Here is a 22,402-nt window from a genome sequence, read left to right on the forward strand (position 1 = left end):
ATAGAATATAGTCTTTGTTGGATAACACATTAGCTTAATTTCCCTGGAGTCCAGATGCTTTCAGCTATGGTTTTGTTTTGTTTTGTGGAAATTTTCAAATGTTTACAAATGAATAGAATAGTGCAATGGGCTCCCATATACCCTCAACCCAGTTTCAACAATTATCAACATTCTGCCTTTTTTTTTTTTTCACATGTATCTCCATCCTACTAACTTGATAATGATTAGTACTTTACTTTTTTCCCCCCTGAGGTAAAATTTACAATTAAGTATTTTTAATGATTTGATTTAAGCTGTTATTAAGGGACAATGTGGGAAATGGTTATATGTGAAAATTCTTGCTTATTTTGTAAAAATCATTAAGGCATGTGTCATTGAATTCCTTTTGCATAACTCCACATTGTGAATTTATTTCAAGATTTATTAACAAGAGAAGACATCTCTCTCCTGAAGAGTAATTTGTCAATTTTTTTTCTTTTTGTCTTTGTTGCCAGGAAACTCTGAGCTAAATGCAATACTCAATCACAGTAAATTATATCTGTGTCGTTATTTGATAAACTTATTTTCCCTTCCCTCTACAGAGTTTTTGATCTTCTATTCGTATTTTCAAGATGATATTTTATATATATTTTTCATTAGACATTGCTCCAAGTGTGATTGGTATGCAGGAGAAGACTGATCATTGATATAGATATGAGGTTGATCTTTCCTTGGTTCTTCAGAAGACCTAGGGTCATCATTATAAATATCCTTTATTATTTTTCCACATGTAAAGGGTATATAAGATGGACTTGAATTGTACAAATCTTTAGGAAACAAGTTGTTTTCATAGCCACTATTCTCCTGCCATGCCTGCCTCTTCCTCGAGGTTCACTAAGCTGTGCTATGGAATCTGTGGTCTGGAGGCCCAGGAATGAAGTATAGACAGAAAGGGAGTCTGTGGCACTCCCAGGCCTAACCTCTCCATTTAGAATGTTCATCAGCAGCCATGAAGGCTCATAACACATAGCCATTGATTGCATGTTGAGGCCCAGTTTTGATTTTGAAGCTGAATACAAAAGGGACTCCTTTAGGTAGGGACCCTACTGACCACCCAGTTCCTTACCTTGCTGTTGCTCTTCATTCACTGCTAGCCTTGCAAGAACTTTCACAAAGTGGTTTTCTTTCTTTCTTTCTTTTTTAATCAAAACTGGTTTATGTGTCAGAAAAAGAAAAATCTATCATAACATGATAGATTGAACTTCAGTTCAAATTGAAAAGGTGCCTAGCCTGTGATGTGAGACGCTGTACAAGAAACATATGGTTTGGGAGAAAGCCAGGAGCTTGTGCAAATGTTTCCACACTCACTAACTTAGGGATTTGTGAACGTCTCTGGACATCATCAGTCCTCACCGATGTCAAGGGTCCACGTACCGTCCAAAAGAGGTTATGTGTTGAAATGGAGCCAGTTATCAGGAATGTGTCAGGAAGAAGGTATGAGTTCCCAGAATTGGCCTAATCTCATTTCAGCAGCATCAGAAGGGAATAAGAGGCTATAAAACTCCAAGTATTAGGCTCAGCACAAATACTCTTGCAAAAATTCTTTGCACTTGGGAAAGATCTCAACCAGTTGTGCACATTTTTCCTTCCTTACACCTACGACTTCCTTTCACCTACAGTATTCTCCCTCTGTAGTTTATCTTGCATTTGCAGCAGTCCATTGCACAGTTTACAAGATATGTTTCTTTTCTGCTTCTCTACCCTTACAAAACCAAGAGAGTTGACCTCTCTAACTTTCTCTAATGGTCCAGAAAGTGTTTCTTCTGGCAGGACACTCTCTTAAGGAGGAAGAAAAGAAATCTGTCTCTGATTCCTTAAGGAAAGTGGGCCTGCCAAGAGACCCAGGAAGGTTCTCATGGCCCAGCTACCTTCCTTCAGAGGCTCCAAGTCCAAGAACAGATGGTTTTCATGGGGAAGCAGGTGTCCTCTGTGCTCCTTCTCAGGTTTGGAATCCTGTGGCCACCAAGAGGTATGAGAGGACCACTGTGGACCTGTGAGGCAGAGAACAGAGTGATCCCAGTGTTTCCTGAGAACTTCTAACTCTTTCTCCTATAATGGAACAAATTCAGGTGCACATCGGGTGGTGTGGACAAGTTGAAAACATAAGAAGTATCCTAAAGCTACCCTCATATATTTAAAGAGAAGAAGTTGTTTTGCAGGCATACCCAAGGCCTGTTTGATGTAGACAAACATCTGTGTTTTCTGAGATCATTACTTCAGTTAGGTCATGAAGGGGAGGAGCTAAGAGAAGTAGTGCATTTGAAGGGGCGGAGCTAAGAGAAGTAGTGCATTTGAAGGGGCTGATCAGGCTGATAGGTTTGTGGGATATCTAGTCTACTTTCTACCTGGGTTCGATCCCTGGATTGGGAAGACCTCCTGGAGAAGGGAATGGATACCCACTCCAGTATTCTTGTCTGGAGAATCCCATGGACAGAGGAGCCTGGTGGGCTATAGTCCATGGAATCACAAAGAATTGGACATGACTTTCACTTTCAGCTTGTAGGGTATCTGGTCTGCTTTATATAGACTTCTACAACCCTTCCTTGTCCCACAAGAAAAAAAATGCCATTTTAACTAAACTGGAGATGGGGTCATTGGGACAATTCTGCTTGCAAAAGAGAAGATATCTATCTGTGGGTGCCATGAAGGCAGAGGTCGTGACTCCCTCTGAATCCTAACACCTGTTATCATAGAATGTAACAGTTATTAGCTGATCAGTTAGTAAGCAATGAAAGCTCACATCTATGGAGCATTTAGCATGTGCACAGATACAGTGCTGATCCCTTTACACGTGTTAGTTATCTCCTGTGAGCTTTACAATAACACTAAAAACCAGGTACTATTATCCTCATTTTACATATGGGGAAACTGAACCTCACAGATGTTTCTAAAGTTACCATCATTGTATAGTTAGGGAAAGGTAGAGCCACACTCAATCCCAAATCAGTCTGATCACCAAGCCAGTATTTCTATCCATGACATCCTGCTGCCTTAATGGAATGTGTAGAGGCTGGAGTTTTATTTACCTTAGAATTATCTTTGACTCTTCCTCTTATCCCTACATCCGGATGATCAAGCCTTGGGCTCTAGGCTTGTGGCTGCCTCACATTCTATCTGTTGCTCTCTAGATGCTACTGTTACTGCTTCTTGAGTTTATCCTTCTGACTTCATTTCCTCAGCCACGTGCTTTATTCAGGCCTTCATATATGTATTCTGGGACTTTAGCAATAGCTAAATAGACTTCTAGCTATTAGACTAAATAGACTTCTAGCTATTAGACTAAATAGACTAAATAGACTTCCAGCTAGTCTCCCTGATACCATTATCCATCCTTCACACATTGCCAGAAAAATCTCCTCCAAATTCCCTTTGCTTGTGGCATTTTCATGAGGTTCCAGTAACTTCTTATTGTCTACCACATCAGGAATATGAAGGTTGGGCTGGACCACTTCACTCAGAAGTGAAGACCACTTCACATCAGAAAAGTGATGGCTGCAGATCACCCAGCTGGTTGATGGTAGAGCTGGGATTAACATCAGGACCACCTTGACTCTGACCTTGGTGCTTTCACCACTTCTCAATCCTGCCTGGGAAGCCACAGTGCCTCTGCCTGATTTCCACAGTCATTTACAATCCGGCCCTTCTGTACCTGCCCAACATTATGCCCTCTGTTTCCCCATACCTCTCCTCTAACAGACTGGTGTTCTCTACACTATGCCAATAATGCCTACTTGATCCCAGGCCTTATGTTTTGAACACTGATTCATCATTTAAGATCCAGCTTGGGGCCCAAACCCTCCAGAACATCACTCACAGCTAAAGAAATTATTCTTGGAAGACTTTGTTCTCTGCATCTAAATTTAGTAGCTATTTTATAATTATTTCTCAGTTAGTCATTTTGGGGCCCTAACGAGGTTCAGAACCTTGTCTTATATTGCTTTTATTTCTCCAGAGTGCAGTTAACACCATGCTAAACATATAAGAAACACAATGTAAATATTTGTTGACTGATCAGCTAATCAATCAATTGACAAATGCTGTTCCTGCTTTTATAGCTTTGGGCTATTACCCTATTACTCCCAAAAGAAAGTAGCAGTGAGTGGAAATTACTTGGAAGAGATTTTTCCCTCATCTTGAAAGAGTGGTGTGTGTATTCAGTACTGAGGGCAGGGATATCAACCCTTACATGCCCAGGCTCCCAGGGAACCCTTAACCCTTTCATAATGACTTTTCTTCAGCAGACAATTAAAGCATAGGATTATGCAGTACACTCATTGGGACTCCTCAGGTTCAGAGGAACCTGCTGAAAAATACGTCAGAAGAGCAGGACTAGCATCTTGAAAAGGACTTGAAAACAGTCAGTGTGTTCATAAAATTACATATTGCAAACACCCACCTAGCACCTTCTATGTGCCTGGTCCTGTCCTATGCACATTCATATATTAACTCATTAATCCTTCCAGCAACACTGTGAGGTATGCATTATTATCATCACTAGGCACCCTTCCAGCAACACTGTGAGGTATGCATTATTATTATCACTAGGCACAGCAGTCACGTACCCAGAGTCTCACAGCTGATATTGGAATGGAGGCCATCTGGCTCCAGCATCCGCGCTGTTAGCTGCCACACGCTGGTGCTGCCTGTGGAAGGTCACTGCTGGTAAGGACCCCAGAAAGCATCTAATCTGCCTCCCTCACCGTGTGGAAACTGAATGCACAAACACTCAAAAATTTACCTTGAACTTTAACACACTAAATTACTGATTAGTCCAATGTGCTTCCTACCTCCATCTCATTGTCATCAAGTTCTCAGTTTTTCTAAGAAACCAATTCAGAATTTCCCTTTCCCTGCCCAGACGGGTCAAAGGCAGTTTAAGAGGACCACCACACCCTTATCAATAGTGGGTCCCCCATCCATGAAAATCAAGGATGTAAGCCTAAACACATTTTACTGCAGGTGGCCATAGTTCTTTCATGAACCTACAAGAATCAGAACTGAGATTTCCCAGATGAGAGCCACATTCAGCTCACTAACAGACCTTTTCCCAAGAAGCACTCATGGTCCCTTACTCTATCAAGACATTGTCACACACATTACTTCTAATCCATTCAGAGAGGGTGTCAGAAGCCTCACTCACACTATCCATGGTGCTGAGGGTGATTTCACTGACTTCTATACTTCAGGAAGGGGGAGGAATCCGAGGAATACAATGCAGTCAGACCACTGCAGACACCTTAAAACACGTGTCCCGAAAGAGTGGGAGATGACAGCTATCTTAGCCTCTTTGTGCCTAAAATGAGGACATGTAAACTAGATCCACAGTCTTCAAACATTTTTTAGAGGCTTAACTCTTAGTTCAAACAAAGTCTTATATAAAAACCCAGGATATGAAATTACACAAGTACAGCTGCCCTAGAGGAAGTGACGGTGAGGAGCCCACCAGTTCCACAGTCTTTGACAAACCTTCCAAATGGGTTTTCATGAAATACAGCTTGAGAGTTGCTGGGCAGTCTGATTTTTAACTCTCCTATTAACCCCAGCTTTTTGATCCTATTATACTGTACTTATTTAAAATGTAATAGCAAAACGGAATTACATTAACCAGACCTTCTTTAAATGATTAAGACTAAGCCCAAGGCTATTGTACTTTGAATATGGGCCATTTCCCCAGACAGACTTTTGTCACTGTGGGTCCTGGCTTTGAGATGCTAAGTATGGAGCCGGTATGATTGTTTCCAATAAAACACGCATGGCATCACCTGGCCCTCTCTCCCTTCTCTTTCTTCTTACTTTATCAAAGACAGTGATGGGCACTGGAGGATATCCTCCTTAGACCAAGAGGGGACAAGATGAAATGAGAGAAGCTACACAAATAGATTCCAATATTTGGCCAGCCATGTAGAACCAATTAACCTTTAGAGTAAGATCCAAAATCCAGCTGGGTAAAATGAAGGATAACCTCATGGGCTCCTGGCAGCCTGGCCCAAACTGGGCATTTTCTGTTCCAAAAGCAAGCAGCACCCCAGCACCTTCCTTAGTTTGTGCTTGTGAAATTACTGTGGAATGCTGTCTTCGGTCTGCCAGCAAAAACCTGTCTGTGTAGCAGACTCATTCATCCAACGGTCTGTGCATTCACCCATTCATACGACAGGTATTTACTGAGCGGTACTAAACTAAATGCATAGTGACCTTGATATAAACTTGTTTCTGTCTTAAGATTGAGTTTTGATGTTATGGCTTTAAGATCTCTATTCTACTTAGGACAAACACTGCTCCCCAAGGGCATCCCTGACTTATATTTAGTTTGCCCAAGGTATTGAATAGGTGCTCCATTTGTAGAGATGTCTTCCTCCAAACTAGTTACAATGCACCTTTCTCAGAAAGAACACAGAATGAATGCTGAACCGGCAATCAGGGAATTTAAGTCATGTTTCTACCTCTTCCTTGGTGGCTCAGACAGTAAAGAACCTGCCTGCAATGCAGGAGAACTGGTTCAATACCATGGTTGGGAAGGTCCCTTGGAAAAGGGAATGCAACCCACCCCACTGTTCTTTCCTGGAGAATTCCATGAACCAAGGAGCCTGGCAGGCTACAGTCCATGGGGTTGCAAAGAGTCAGACACGATTGAGCAACTAACACTTTCATTTCTTTCACTTCCACCTCTTTAGGCTTCCCAGGTGGCGCTAGTGGTAAAGAATCCACCTGCCAAGCTTGAGAAACATTTTTGACCCCTGGGCTTCTCTGTCTTCTTTACTGTCTGGCTCAGACAGTAAAGAATCTGCCTACAATGCAGGAGACCCAGGTTCGATCCCTGGATTGAGAAGATCCCTTGGAGAAGGGAATGGCAACCCACTCCAGTATTCTTTCCTGGAGAATTCCATGGACAGAGGACCCTGGCGGGTTACAGTCCATGGGGTCACAAAGAGTAGGACACAGCTGAGCAACTAACACTTTCACTTTCAAACCCTGAGTCAGGAAGATCCCCTGAAGGAGGAATGGCAACCCACTCCAGTATGCTTGTTTGGAGCATTCCACGGACAGAGGAGCCTGTCCATAGGGTACAGTCCATAGGGTCACAAAGAGTGAGACATGACAGAGCTACTAAACAACAGCAAACAATGCAACACTGTGGATCAAAAGAGACATCAGGTCTCCCCCAGAATTGGCACACTTTTTTTAAATTTAAAATAGGAATAACAATATGTCAACGGCTGACCCCAAATTGACGTTAATCATGAGCGTCAAAGGAGAGGATGGCTGTGGAGGTGTGTTTGTGGATGTTGCTCTGAGCTCCCTGACTTCTCTGGCCTCAAGTCTTTGAAAATGAAGCTACTCCCTCTCTGCCACTCAGTTTCTCATGGTGAAACAACCATTCACAGAAATAAATTGAAACAAACACTTCATGTTAATGACAACAACGTGCCAAGTGGGTGATGGGAGCTGCAGCATCGCCAACCTGATGCCAGCATCCAGGTGGCCAACACCTGGGTTGGTCTCTTCAAGGGACTGAATCAATCATGCGGTGGTGGATCTATTGCTCGGAAGTGAAAACCAGAGAGGACCCTGAGCCACAGCCTGGTGTCCTCACTTAGTTCTCACTGTGACTACCTGGTGGAGGGTGAACCTCATTTACCAAACATTCCCCTTCTTGACTCCCGATCTCTAAAACTTCTTGCCTGTTTTTTACCTGTGGACTGTGCTCTTTAAAAGATAGGCATTAGAATGACTAAAATTTCATTTAGTCACTGAGATCTACTCACATTTCCCTGAGTGCCTTCCCACCTTTAAGCTTTTTTTTTTAGCTATGCCCCCTCCATTCCCAATATCTGCTTCTCCCAGTCCGCCACATCTTTCAGATTTCTGCTCAAATATTATCTTCTCCCAGAAGTCTCAGCCCAGAATTGTGTTTCTATATATTTCTGTTTTAAAACAGCCTACTTCTTTCCAGAGTTATTTATGTGTCTTGCTCAATTGATGCTAGGTTCTATTTTTTTAAAGACTGTCTTTAAAAAAAAAAAAAAACTCTACATCCCAATTACCAACTAACAGTGTTTTTCCCATAGTAAGTAGTGAATAAAGGTTTTTTTGTTACAATGTAGAAGAGAGATTACAGGCTTTGGAATCAGAATGAGTGTGGAATTCCAGCTCCATCATTTACCACCCTTTTGATCTCAGAGGAGGTTTCTTTTTTTTTTTTTTTTTTCCAATCTGTGAGTTTTGTTTTCCTCATAAGTAAGTGGGACTCAGTTCAGTTCAGTTGCTCAGTCATGTCCGACTCTTTGCGACCCCATGAATCGCAGCACACCAGGCCTCCCTGTCCATCATCAACTCCCGGAGTTCACTCAAACTCATGTCCATCGAGTCGGTGATGCCATCCAGCCATCTCATCCTCTGTCATCCCCTTTTCTTCTTGCCCCCAATCCCTCCCAGCATCGGAGTCTTTTCCAATGAGTCAGCTCTTCGCATGAGGTGGCCAAAGTTCTGGAGTTTCAGCTTTAGCATCAGTCCTTCCAAAGAACACCCAGGGCTGATCTCCTTTAGAATGGACTGGTTGGATCTCCTTGCAGTCCAAGGGGCTCTCAAGAGTCTTCTCCTGCCAGGGTCCAGCCCCGGTGGAGTCAGAGGATTTGAAGGGGAGACGGCTTCGGCGATGAGGATACGATAGAATTAAAGATATATAGAGTGGTTAAATAAAGATAGCTCAGTGAGAAAATTCAGTGGAGAAAAGAGGCTGAATAACTTGGTTTACGTGGAAAGCCAATAAAATTCCAAGATAAGGAATTTGAGTCCCTACATAGGCCATGGGTGTCCTCCCGCTCTCCTGAAGGAGAGGAGACACTAAGGCTTCCCTGGTCAGATCTTAGAAGCCCAGGCAAAATTAGTAGGCTTAACGAGCCTCCATGCTCCAGATGGGAATTCAGCCAGAAGGTGAGAGAAAGAACGACATGGGGAGACCAAGCTTTGGTGAACAAGGCCTGCACTTTATTTTCCAAAGTAGTTTTTATACCTTAAGTTGTGCATAGAGGATAATGGGGTAAGGGGTAGAGTCATGCAAGGACAGCAGTCCTTGATCCTAATCGAAGCCAGGCTTTCTTCCTGCAAACTTATCATATGCAAAAGTTTAGGTGATTTACATCATCTTCTGGCCAGGAGGCCTGTTAACATTTTATGACCCTTTCTTCAGAAAACTTATTTTTCTCTAAAGGTGATTATTCTAAAGTCAAGTGCCACCCTCCAAAAGCATTAGATAAAGTTGCATTCCTATAGGGCAAAGGTGTGGTGGGCTATAACAAGAAAAGAATTAACTCAAGGGTCCAAGGTTACAAACATTAAAACTACTACTTACATTCCTATACACCAATTATATTAATCAATACACTCCCAGGGACACAGTAGGTAAGGGATATGGAAACTTAGCAGCAAACATTGGCCCAACAAGTGAAAAACCCCTCACCAATACAATCTCTAATCAATCTTTTAACTGCTCAAAGGAATCTTTATTTAGACAGTTTAGAACATCTCATGCCTCTCATGGTTGGGAGGCTGTGAACAATCACATGTGGCCGGAAGAACCTGTTCAGGCAGGCTAGAGGACTTCCAAAGGAGTTTGTAAGTTGAAACACTCTTGTCATGCCCAGGAACTTTATTAACTGGAGCTGTAAGTTAACTCTTTTTCAGAGAGAGGTGGTGGGGGACAGCTCCCCATAAAGTCAGAGGTGTAGGTGAGAGCACAAAGCAGTAAAGTAGGCAGACTATGGTTTTGGGGGTCGATGCTCCAGAATTTCCAGGGGGACTCCTGAGGCTCGATCCCGCCTTTGCGGATGCCGAGCCTCCTTTCTCATGACCTTTGCCACGGGCAGATTTCCTCACGCTGGCTCCCAGCATTCTCCAACACCACAGTTCAAAAGCATCAATTCTTTGGCGCTCAGCTTTCTTCACAGTCCAACTCTCACATCCATACATGACCACTGGAAAAACCATAGCCTTGACTAGATGGACCTTTGTTGGCAAAGTAATGTCTCTGCTTTTGAATATGCTATCTAGGTTGGTCATAACTTTCCTTCCAAGGAGTAAGCGTCTTTTAATTTCATGGCTGCAATCACCATCTGCAGTGATTTTGGAGCCCCCCAAAAATAAAGTCTGACATTGTTTCCCCATCTATTTCCCATGAGGTGATGGGACCAGATGCCATGATCTTCGTTTTCTGAATGTTGAGCTTTAAGCCAACTTTTTCACTCTCCTCTTTCACTTGCAACAAGAGGCTTTTGAGTTCCTCTTCACTTTCTGCCATAAGGGTGGTGTCATCTGCATATCTGAGGTTATTCATATTTCTCCCGGCAATCTTGATGCCAACCTGTGCTTCTTCCAGCCCAGCGTTTCTCATGATGTACTCTGCATAGAAGTTAAATAAACAGGGTGACAATATACAGCCTTGACATACTCCTTTTCCTATTTGGAACCAGTCTGTTGTTCCATGTCCAGTTCTAACTGTTGCTTCCTGACCTACACACAGGTTTCTCAAGAGGCAGGTCAGGTGATCTGGTATTCCCATCTCTTTCAGAATTTTCCACAGTTTATTGTGATCCACACAGTCAAAGTCTTTGGCATAGTCAATAAAGCAGAAATAGATGTTTTTCTGGAACTCTCTTGCTTTTTCCATGATCCAGCAGATGTTGGCAATTTGATCTCTGGTTCGTCTGCCTTTCCTAAAACCAGCTTGAACATCTGTAATATATAATTATGGGTTTTGGGAAATTAAAACTGATATTGTATGTAGAACCCCTAGCACAGTCCTTGGCATGATGAATACCATCTCCCTCTCTCTCCCATGTCCCCCGTCTGAGCTGAATGTCCCCATTCAGGAACCAGGACTGAATAATTCTGTAGGACTAGCCCATGGTGTGTTATATGTTGGCAGGGTCCTACCCACCTTTCATTTATGTTGTTGCTGTTTGTTTTCATTTAATATACTATCTTTTTAATCATTTATTTTATTTAATTGTCAGTTTATAAAATTTAATTTTCGGTAGTAAATGTTTACCAGCTAGCTCGCAAGATTTCTGAAAATGTAACAATCAGCTCTTACCAGTGAGTGTGAGCTGGCTATAACCCACCACTGCACTCTTCCTTTCCCAGATTGTTTTTCCTAAATCCCAGACATTATATTATCTTATCCATAGACATTTCAGCATATACCTCTAAAACCCCATTTCCAACAGAGATCCTGATAACCCAGATCTACATTTTGATTTCCAAGGCAGCTACTTCTGTATGCTTTTATCTTTAATAAAGTCAGTTTTTTTTTTTTTCTTTTGTGACTCAAGTGCACAGAATCCAGTTTCCCCAAAGGAAAAGGACCGTTTAATCCCATGGGGATGGCTGAAGTCCAGGGAAGACCCTAAAAGTACATTGACCCGACTATCACATTGCCTCCTCAAGCCAACTAAGCGTGCAATCTAAAACAGCCAGGCCCCAGCTGGTGGAACCAGGAAAGACCTTTGTCCGCCCCTCCTTTCCCTTCTGATGCATAGCTGCTGTTGGCAGAGACTTTTATATTCTGGAATGGCTTACTCATAATCACTAATAAAGCCAATTAGAAATGCCCCCACAAAGTGCCTAGGAACAAGAATGATTGCTTGGGTGACTGTTTTAAACATTCGACCATTGAAAAATCACCTGGAAATGGGGGCAGACACAAAAGGTTTTAAAATATAAATAAATAAGGAACCAGTGTGCTGAGGTCATTGTACTCCCAAAAGAAAATTACTTTCAAATCACAACTACATAAAAGAAATAATTGAAAAGATTAATCACACTAAAATAATTGGTCTATTTTACAAGTAATTTGGAGCAATATTCAGTCATTGACATCAATGTCTAGTAGTAAAATAGCAATGAATTCCATTCTCTGACTAATGTATTTATTTTATTAATGGTACTAAATGGTGTTGTTACTGCTTATAAATATTTCATAATTTTTAATTCATTAAAATGTTCAAGGAACTTCCAAAAGTATTTATTAGTTTAAGTCATTCTTAGTATTCAATATGCGATTGCCATTCTGCTTGGGTAATTAAAAAAATTATTGTTTTGGGTAATGGGAGTCTCTTTGAATTTGGAGGATTAAGCCCCAGTTATTAATGAGACTACTGCTCCAGATGGTGATGAATGAGGGGCTTGGTGAAACTGTGTTCCCTTTTTGCATCTCTAAGGTTCCTCTGTAGCCATTCCGTAAAACCTGGCCCTGGAGCTGTGAGGCAAACAGGGTGGACCCAGATAAATTAATTCCGGAGATAATAAGAGGAGTGTCAGTTTGAACATTGGTTTCAATCCACTACCTCTCCCACCCCCATTTCATCTTCCTGAAAGAGCTGACAGCAAAATTCATATATTCCAACCTCGCCTCCTGTTTCTTTCATTCTTTGATAGAGGCCATAACAGGTGAAATGAACAAAAAGATGCAACAGAAAGAATGGACACCCAATACTGAATAGTGGAAGGAGGATAGGACTTGGATGAGGAAAACATGCATTTGGGTCTTGAGTTGTTTGGGTGCCACGTGTCCATTATATCCTGCAGTCCTAGATCATTCATGTGTGAAACACAGACCGTGGATGGTACCTGCCCCAGGGTCCCTGTGGGGTTTGAACGTGTTCATCTGTATGCCTGTGTAAAACAGTACCTAGAACCTAGTGGGAAACCAAACAGGATTAGTTCTACTCTTCTCTAAGTCCAAAGAGTGTGTCATGGTGGTGTGCCAATGGCCTCAGCAACTCTTAACTAACTGTGCTATTACACAAACAGTTGGTATGAGTCATCAAGGAAAATCAGCCATAGTGAATTGTACAACTCAGGGGCTCAGTGAAGTCTAAGGACATCCGCTAGAGGAGGGACAGGTTAACTCTGCCCAATAGGTCTGAGATCAGGCTCACTGCACTGCCTCCAGAGTGTCATCCACACAGGAAATGGCTAAAGTCATTTGGCTATAGGCAAATTGGGAGGGGCCAGGATCCAATAAGTGGCTTGAGGTGAAGTGGGGCCAATGCTTCTCGAACTTGGATGCTTGTGTAGTGATGTTGTGGGGGTTGATTCCACAGAATCAACATGATATGTCTTTCCAGATTGGAGTTGGGGGACATTTTCTATTGAAATTAGCAGGCTATATGTTGGGCTCCAGTGCAAACTGTGCACAATTAATAAAATACCTTTTCTGTTCATAACAATCCCCCAGATTCTGGAAGTGACTTCATCCTTCTCTGCCACTGGGAGAACAGCAGAGGACATGTTGGTGAAGCACCATTTCAGGGGGACAGAGGGACATGGGTCAGAGGAAGTACAGACAGGCCTGGGGTCAAGCAGGTACCAAAGGGGAGGTATCCTCTCAGTGCAAGCCACGGAGGAAGGGCAGGGTGGCAGGCAGAACTCCACTGACACCAGAAACCAGCAGCAGGGCCCTGAGCTACCTAAGCTACCAGAAAGGCTCAGTTCCTAAAATTTAGGTACCAGGTCAGGGACAAACTAACCAAATATTAGACTGCAAAGTCCCCTGTGCATTGACCTAGAGCTTTTAAACTTCCTCAAGGACAGAATTAATCTCAGAGTTGGTTTGGTTTGGTTTGGTTTGAAGGAGGATACAGGGAGGGGTTTGTAAACCTTATCTGAAAACCTGGGAGACATTTTACTTCCTCTCTTCTGGCACCCCTGCACAGGGCTCCTCACTTCAGGGGTTCGGCACCTTCCGGGGTAGTATGGGCTGAAGGAGCCATTTGCTCTGCTTGCTGGGGGGCATAGACTCAGAATGCTGGAGCCTAAGTGGCTGGGATGTGAGGCTTTTTCTCTCTTCCCTCATGGTTATTTTGCCATTTTTGGCATTCTACATCCTCAAGTCATGCTGTGATCATGGTTTTTGTGGAACTTTAGTTTGCCTTTCTTGTTGTGATTTGTTTGGGGAAGAAACACTGAGAGACTAGTTGCTCTGCAGCTTCCTGGAAAGCCCTGCAGTGTAGAGTTTGCAAACCACAGGACAGACGGTCTCTGGGATCCCTCGTTCTCTCAGCTCCATCATTCTGGGATTCTCTCAGCAGCATGTGGGTGAATGCAGTCTTTTGGCTTTTGCTTCTTCATTTAGCTCTTAGCCAAAATTTTGTATCTAGAAAACGCTTAACGAACATTAACTAATTACCCTTCATTAATCATTCATGCAGCTGGTACAGCAGGGTCTTACCATTTCCTTTAAGAACACGGGTGTAATATCCTATCTGGACCCCAGCTCCCACTCAGGGGGCAATGGGGTCATCATGGCGGCACTGGGATATTCCGGAGCTCACTAGGGGAGTGGGCCGGAAGGTGGGCATGGGCTCTGTGAGGCTACAACCACACTGGGATGCCCTTCTATTCTAACGAACAGGAAGGACGAGCCACATTGCCAGCCAATGGCAGCTGAGAGGCAATAAGCTTTAATTAGAGGCTTCTTCCAGGAAATTCATATGAACATAATAAGTCTGTTGTCTTAAAAGGCCCAGAGAGGTTAAATGCCTCGCCTTTCTTTTTGCTTTTATAAGCTGATCTTTTCAATCGTTTGTGAAATGTAAATATAGTGAGGACATTGACTCTGAAGAGCTCCCCACTGCTCCAGGGACAGGTAGCCCGAGTCTGGGGTCAGGAGGCAGCCTGTCTGTAGGTTTATGGCTCAGGAGCACAGAGCAGGGCAGGCAAACGAGCTGTCACAGCTGAGCGCAGCAGAAGGGAGAAGGTCACTTGGGTCTCTGTGAGGGCTGGGAATGAAGCAAGCTCCCTGTGCCGCGGGCCCAAGAGGTCAAGGAGAGCCTGTGAGTAGCCTGAAGTCTCTGTCCTATGAACTTGGGCCCAAGAGTATATAAAGCTAGGGTGAGGAATGCCCAGAATTACATTATATGGATAAGAATGGAAAATATTCCTTGTAATGGTAATTACAAGGAGAGATGTTTTTCTGCTTATCTTACCATCTCAGGAATGATATTCTTCTTTACTGTTAGTATGCAAGCACAGACTTTTGCTCACTGGCTGTCATGTGCTCTCATGTTATGCACATGGCACATATGTACAGTAATGTTAGAGCCCTGTTGTCGGGCCATTCTCTGCCATCCTTCTCCTGATGTGGCCCTTTTCCCATTCCTTTCTCTCATCCCTTACCTGTGGCATGTGCAATGCCAAAGCTTCTACTCCATTCAGAGTCCTACCTTTTGTTTACTCTGTGATAAGAAATAAGTAAAGGCAGACAGATCATTTCCCTTCTCAGTTGTTTGTTTGGGCATCCTGTGGACAGCCTGTCCCTACATCTCCCCACTCTCAGCCTTTCTTCCTTCCGTCTCCCCTAGGCTGTGGATGTCTTCATCTTTTTGTTTGTCTGTTAACCCAGTATCTTCTCAACTCTCTTCCTTTCCTTGTGAGAAGAAGAAAATCGGGCCATGGAATCACTGTGGCCACTTCAGTTATCAGTGAGCCTGCTCCGCTTTCATTCCAGGCACAGACCTCTGGCTCTGCACCCATGGACAGAAGCTGAGACAGGCAGGTTGGATGGATCTGGGATGGATCTGGGGCGTGCATATGTAGAGTCTTCCTGTCTTTTCCTTCTTATTCTAAGCAGAGATTTTCTCCTCTCCTCCTTTTTCCCTTTCCCCATGTTTCCTCCCTTCCCTTCATGAACCTGTCACCCTCTCATTCAGGACCTCAGCCACCCGAAATGCATATGCTCTCTCTCTTACACACACACACACACACGCACACACAGAAAGAGAGGGCGGGGGGGCGGGGGGGGGGAAAGGCATGAACATGCTCAGGAACAGGGAGAGGTTTTGAGGGACATTCGGATGTGGGACTCCTAGAGAGTGCCTATGGGACAAGATCATCATCTTTAGTTGAGTGAGGTCTTACCTAAGATGGAAGTCTTTCCTGGTGTTGATCACATGGCAAAGGCAAGGATCTAGGTAGATAAAAGGATCTGGTATTTTTTTCTGAGCATCAAGAAATGAAATGGGAGTGAGCTCTTGGGTACTGGAGCTGAGGTTGCACTCACTGCATGAGAAGACACTAGAAGCCAAGAAGGAAACATCACTGGGTTTAGGAGAGCTCTCTTCTGGGGTCAGCAAAACACAGAGTCTAAGCTCATGGGGCACACCTGAAGTTTTGTCCCTTGTCTTTCCCAGTCTTCAGTAGAGTCACATTGAACATTCCAGCTTACCTTGGTTGTAGTCCAAGAGTTTTGTATGGGCACTGTCTCGGGTCTTAAAGGGTTTAAATGTCACTCCTGAGACCAGATTGAAGATGGTAGTAGTGATTTATAGGAATCTCCAGGGAAATGGCTAATCTTCAAAGAAGAGGGAGGAAAGGAGGGAAGAAAAGAGGAAGGGAGGGAGCCAAGTCTTGAGATCTAGCCACTCCCCCCACTGTGAAGTTCTCTTTCTGGACCAAAGTTGAAGATTCTGATCTTCACTGATAAGGAAGGTGGGATCTCCTTACCTGGGATATGTGCAGATGCATCAGTTGGGCTTCCCATCTTCCCACCATCTCGAAACTGGACTCCACAATAGAAACCCAGCCTCCCAGAACCAAGGCTGGAGACCTTATTAAAGAACCCAAACTCTTTAGGCTTTTCTAGATTTTAAAAAATCTTTCTTTGTTCTTCCATGTTTCTGTATTATCTGGTACAACTTCATCAGAGGCTCCGATGACATATGAGGTCCCCCAGTCTCTAATTGTTGGTTGTTGCTTTTCAGAGACAAAAAATAGAAAAGGAGCCACACAGTCACAGTCACTATTGTGGGCTCTTTTGTCAGGTGTATAACTCCTCCTTCCATACCCCACCCCAGCCTTTGGTTCCAGTGCAGACAACTCCATTCATGTGCTATGAGCTCTGTCCACAGAGCTCAGCAAGGCTTTGTAGGACTCATGTGGATCATCCACAGTCTTTTTGACTTTCGCTTCTGTTATTTTCCCCTCCTGCTAAGTTGCAAGCCTTCCACCTCATCTCTGTATCCCTGGCACTTGGTTCAAAGCCTGCAACACAATAGGGGCTCTTTGAGTTTTCACAGAGTGTTAAATGAGTGAATGAACAAATGAGTCTAGAGGGAGCAGTGTGGAAAGTGTCTGTGAATGCAAAGCCGAGTGGAAAATTGAGATCAGCAGCTGGAAAGTGTAAACAAGGCAAATGTATCAACATTGCAGATGATTTCAGATGTCCCCTTAGTCATTTAGGTGGACCTTCTACTTTGTAAGTATAGGCAGACAAACACACCCATAGCATGAGCTTAAATTCCAGATTTTCCATGCCAACATAATAATAAAAATCATTAATACTATTATTGTTATTGTTATCATTATTGCAAGAGTGGACCCTCCAGTATACACCATCTAGAAACCCCTTCTGGAGTCCTGAACACCACCAGGACTAGACAGGTTGCTGACCCATGATGTACTCACCTCCATGCTATCTACTCAAAATAGGACTTTGAGGTGGCTCTGAGGATGTTACAGAGGAATCAAAGAGCAGAGGTGCTTGTGGTGGCTGTATTCTATCAACTCTCTTGCGTTCTGCGGCTTCAGTGAACTCTACAGTTCTTCACTTTTGAAAATCACAAGTTTGATATCATTTAGCATCTGGAAAGGAACTAAATTAATCCCTCCCACTACCCCCAGTTTTACAGGGTAGCATACTGGGACCCAAAAAAGTTAGGGCTCTAAAATTACCAACTGGCCAAGTCATGGCTTTTGACGTCCTATCCCATTTTTGTTTTCCTTCAGTCTCTTCCTACTACTTCTCAGCGTTGGAAAGATTAGAAATTGGCTTTAGCATCTATATATTTCTGTTTCCCACTGCCCACAGAGCCTCATGCCAGATCCTCACCATCCAGCACAAGAGCCTGGCACAGACCAGATGTTCAATAAGAGGTTTTAATTGAAACAAATGGAATGCACAGCATCCTGATAAAGTATTAATGGGTGATAAGCATACTGGAACCTTCTGTCTCAGCCTGTATCTTCAGAGATACCAGCCCACGCTCAGCCCAGGAAAAGGGCATGCCTAAGAGGAGAGTTATGGCAGGGAAGAAAATCCAAACCAGGTTATGAGAAGCAGCCCATTGGAAAGGATTTTAAATATCACATAGAGGATGTAAATTTTACAGTCTATATGCAAAACTTACAAATTAAACTTCACTTGGCTCCCATCTCTGTGGATGGCAAATAGCTTAATCGAAAGTCAACTCTAAGAGTCAACTCGGAACTGGAATTTTCTCTGTCCCTTTTGGCTAGTTCAGACTCCTCCCCTCTGCCCTTCCCATTCCTCTGGGGAGCCAGTAACAATGCGAAGGCCCTGTGCCAGTTGGTAATGAAAGAACCATGTACTCTGGTCTTCCCTAAGAGACTCATTCACTCCCTGTTGGTCTTTGGTCATTGAGCCAGGCTCCTGAGTGTGACTGAGGGAGTGAGTCCTGGCTTGCAGGTCCATGTGGATCATTCCAGCTCCATCCACAAGCCTCTCCAGCTCTGTCCACACCCACTTAGCCACCTCTGGACTCCTCAAAGGAGATACTAAGGCTCCTGACACCCTCCTGTGCTGCTCTGGGTTCACAGTCCCTTTCTGCCCTCAGCCTCCCAGCTGCCCCATCCCTCTCTCCTGACCCTACTGAAGCAGCCCGGTGCTAACCCAGGGCACACAGGTCTTCCTGTTTGCAAATATCCTCAAACTTCCTGGTCTCTGTCCCATGCCCTCACCAGGCCAAGCCTTTCCCCAGGTAGGAAATGTATAACCCTTGTTGCCCTAGCAGAGCCACATCATTTGTTCTCCTTTTCTTATTGTCTATGGGGTCTATTCCACACCATTGTAGGTTCTATCTCACTCTGTGATTTTTATTTATGGGGTTTAAGGCCTATGTTTTAGGAGTCTTATTATTTTTGGTTCTAGGTATTCAAGACTCAATTTTTTGACTCCAAGGTCTAATTTGCTCTTGAAAAAGTCCTGATCTTACTGTTGAAAATCTGTATTTTCAAGTGTATGTGGCCTCCCCCATCAAAGGCAATGCCTGGAGAAAGCAATAGCAACTCTCTAAATGGAAGTGAGGGAAAGTGTCTGCAAAGCTCAAAAGAAAGAAACCTCAGAGGGGTGTTCAAAAATACCATCATAATTTGAATCATAATTTTCCTAATCATGATAATGAATGCATGCTAAGTCGCTGTCATGTCCAGCTCCTTGCAACGCCATGGACTATTCTGCCAGGCTCCTCTGCCCATGAGATTCTCCAGGCAAGAATACTGGAGTGAGTTGCCATGCTCTTTTCAGGGGATCTTCCCGACCCAGTGATTGAACCCATGTCTCTTACGTCTCCTCCATTGGCAGGCAGGTTCTTTACCACTAGTGCCACTTGGGAAGCCCAATCATGATAATATCATATTATCACAGATCCTGACTCCAGTTGTCCAGCTGTGCCTCCAGCTAAATAATCTCCAGAGAGAGCTTTCAGTTCCCCCTTTTCAATGATCTTCCTGGAAAGAGTTCCACAACTATTTTGATGGGAGACAAAGACCTCTAAATATTTCAAAGTTCTACGATGGTGCAGCCAACATCCATCCCTTCTGGATGTGGACTGTCACCCTGAGTCAGGGTCAGAGCCCCACAGTACAGTGTGAGCATCTCTGTGGTCCAGCCCAGAATCTCCCCTGACAAGAGATCTCAACCTAAAGCAAACCCAGTCTGGGTTCTGTGATGGCCAGATTCATTTTTTGAAAGCACTTCTTCATCTGTTTCCTTCTCAAGATTCCTATAACATGTCAAATCAAGCTCAGAGACCTTGAATTCTCTCTTCTCTGCCCCAAGCTGCATGCTCAGTCTGCTCCCATCTGACTGACCTCTGACTAAATCCCACTCCAGCCCACCAGATCAACAACCTGTCCTCTGAACAAGCCAGGGATAGTCATTCCGTGGGTCCCAGCCCAAGGTATTCATCAGCAACCATCAGAAGTCTCATATCATCTCATCTCATCATCCCTCAGCGGCTGAGAACTTCCCACAGTATCATCGTTTAAACTGCTCATTTGGCACTAACTAGCCTTAGGCATCTACTGCTCACAGCTTCTCATAGAAAGTGATTTCACTTTTATAACTAGTCTGTTTGAGGTAGAGTGTATACAAACTCTTGATTCTTCCCTGAGAATGTGTCCCTGTGCATCTAGATAGCACACTCTCTGAGGACCACGCCCCATGGTGAAGATTTTTGGAGCCACACACAGCACTCACCGAACTCAGCCCCTCTAAGCATTGCCTGCTTCTCTTCATAAAATGAGAATCATTTTAATGCCAACTCTGCAGGGATGGGCTTAGACTCAATGAGACAACCTGTATAAGAAAATAGCACAGGAAATTTTCAAAAAATTATCTTCCTTCTTTGTTTTTAGAGTTCTATATGTTTCTTCCTCCTTCTTGCCCCTACTCACCAAAATGGATCCTACCAGTTCACACGATGGCCTGATACATGAAGCATAATAAATCCTCAATAAAAATGTGTTTGATGGATGAACAATAACTAGATGAATTAATTAATGAAAACAAGCGACATGTTAGGGTTACTCTATTACCCACACTGGCTCCCTGTTCCACCTTTGATCTCTACCAGGGCAGCTTCACCCAGCCTCTGGGAGGCCTTCTGACCACTGCTTTGAGCTCCAGCTCTCCTTCATTCATTTTGCTAAGGAAGAGCTTGGCAAGGATCCCTCAGCAGGCTTCAGTTTCCTTGACAGTGAAAACCTGGGCACTTCTGAGGAATGATCATTGGCTATTTTTTAAAGGACAGTGTGTCCTTCAGAAAGAACTGGCAGAATTTCTTACTGCAGGTGTGCTAGGGGCTTCCAGCTTTCCTAAGCAGTGACATGAGGCCCACAGCAAGCTAACCTCGTTGTCTGGAACCTTCCCCAGGTCAACACCTGTCCTTTGTCTCAGAGAAATCACCATAGCTCTTCATACCACTTCATTCCCCTATCCCGGAGCCACGAGACAATGTGATCATTACCCAAGCTGAGCACTTCTGCTCTAGGTCTGAGAATGCCAAATGTTGGCCATGGAGGTGGGGTAGCTCTTAGATATAGGAGTCTGGATAGAAGCCTCCCTTTAATTAATCTCTCATCATGAAAGTCTTCAATTGAATGTAGAACATTAACCCAGTCATATTTAGATTTTTCCCATTTTGAATATATGTTTATGGCCCATAATAATGAGGGACTGTGAGGTTGGATGACATTTTTAAGGGCTTAGATTTATTTCAGTGAGATCATTAGAGAGTTTTATAATCTCACTCCCAAGATGGGAGGAAGAAGGAAGTCTTGTAGGGGTGGGGGTGTCAGTTCACAGCAGCAGTACCCCAGTTTCCAGCTAAGGTATTATATTCTCCCAATGCTTTTCACAGGTTGCAATCTGGTCTCTTCCATACATTTCACAATAACCTTTCTGAAGAGATGACTGAGTCTGAATTGTTGACTCAAACTGTACAGCTTTCCAAATATCCTGCTTTCAGAGTAGGGATGATGAATTGAAGTTATTTATTTCTCTTTTTAAAATGTGTCCATCATTGAGTACAAAGATTAAAAGACACAATTCCTTCAGCAAAATACCCTGAGTAACCTCTACATAGGCCACATGAACTACAGTCTAGACAGGCAACAAACCTGTGTCTCAGATCCAGGGTAACAGTGGTTCGCGGAGCTCATAGACCTAGCAGACATGTCCCAGTGGAAGTGAAGCTTTTCTGAGGAGGACATGTGACTTCCACCTACACTTGATTTCTGAGTCAAGAGACCAGCCTCTTTAGGCTGAGTGGTATGAGCTCAGACAGGCACCACTCCATGGAAAAGGTCATGCCTTCAGTTCCCTGGATATGTTGTTTTCCAAAAAATAGCCCAGCAGCAATGGATAAAGTCCCCAGGAATGAGGAAGCCAAAGTAGGGTCTGTGTTCCCAGGAAACAGACATTCCCAGAGCCATCGATTCATTATGTTAGTACACAGCCCAAGTTGTGCCTGAGAAGAGATCCCTGAAACCTCACACTCATAGGGAAAGGCTCTAGACAGCCAGGATGAAAGGGAAACAGGCTCACCCACTTCCACTCAGGATCCCTAGAAAGGGAAAGAGGCACGTGCAAAAGAAAGGGAAGTGAGAGGTGGGGGAAAGATGGGGGAAATGCGTGGATGTTAATGAAAGCATTCAGAGAAACACCTTAACCTTTTTCCACATAAAATGTCAGCAATGTGACAGAAATACTAGCTAGAAAGTTAGTTGTTGTGGTAACCCATGTAAATGGGAACCACTGGAAGAGAAATTATATATGTCTAATACTTCC

At 43.7% G+C, this 22,402-nt stretch overlaps 1 protein-coding gene across 1 annotated transcript in view; it reads left to right on the top strand.

Annotated features, from left to right (window-relative positions):
* The window catches only part of ALK (ALK receptor tyrosine kinase), a 734,697-nt gene that overhangs the window by 543,365 nt on the left and 168,930 nt on the right, over positions 1–22,402 (top strand). The window lies entirely within an intron of this gene.

This window comes from Bos javanicus, chromosome 11 (genome assembly GCF_032452875.1).
Source record: "Bos javanicus breed banteng chromosome 11, ARS-OSU_banteng_1.0, whole genome shotgun sequence".
NCBI lineage: Eukaryota > Metazoa > Chordata > Mammalia > Artiodactyla > Bovidae > Bos > Bos javanicus.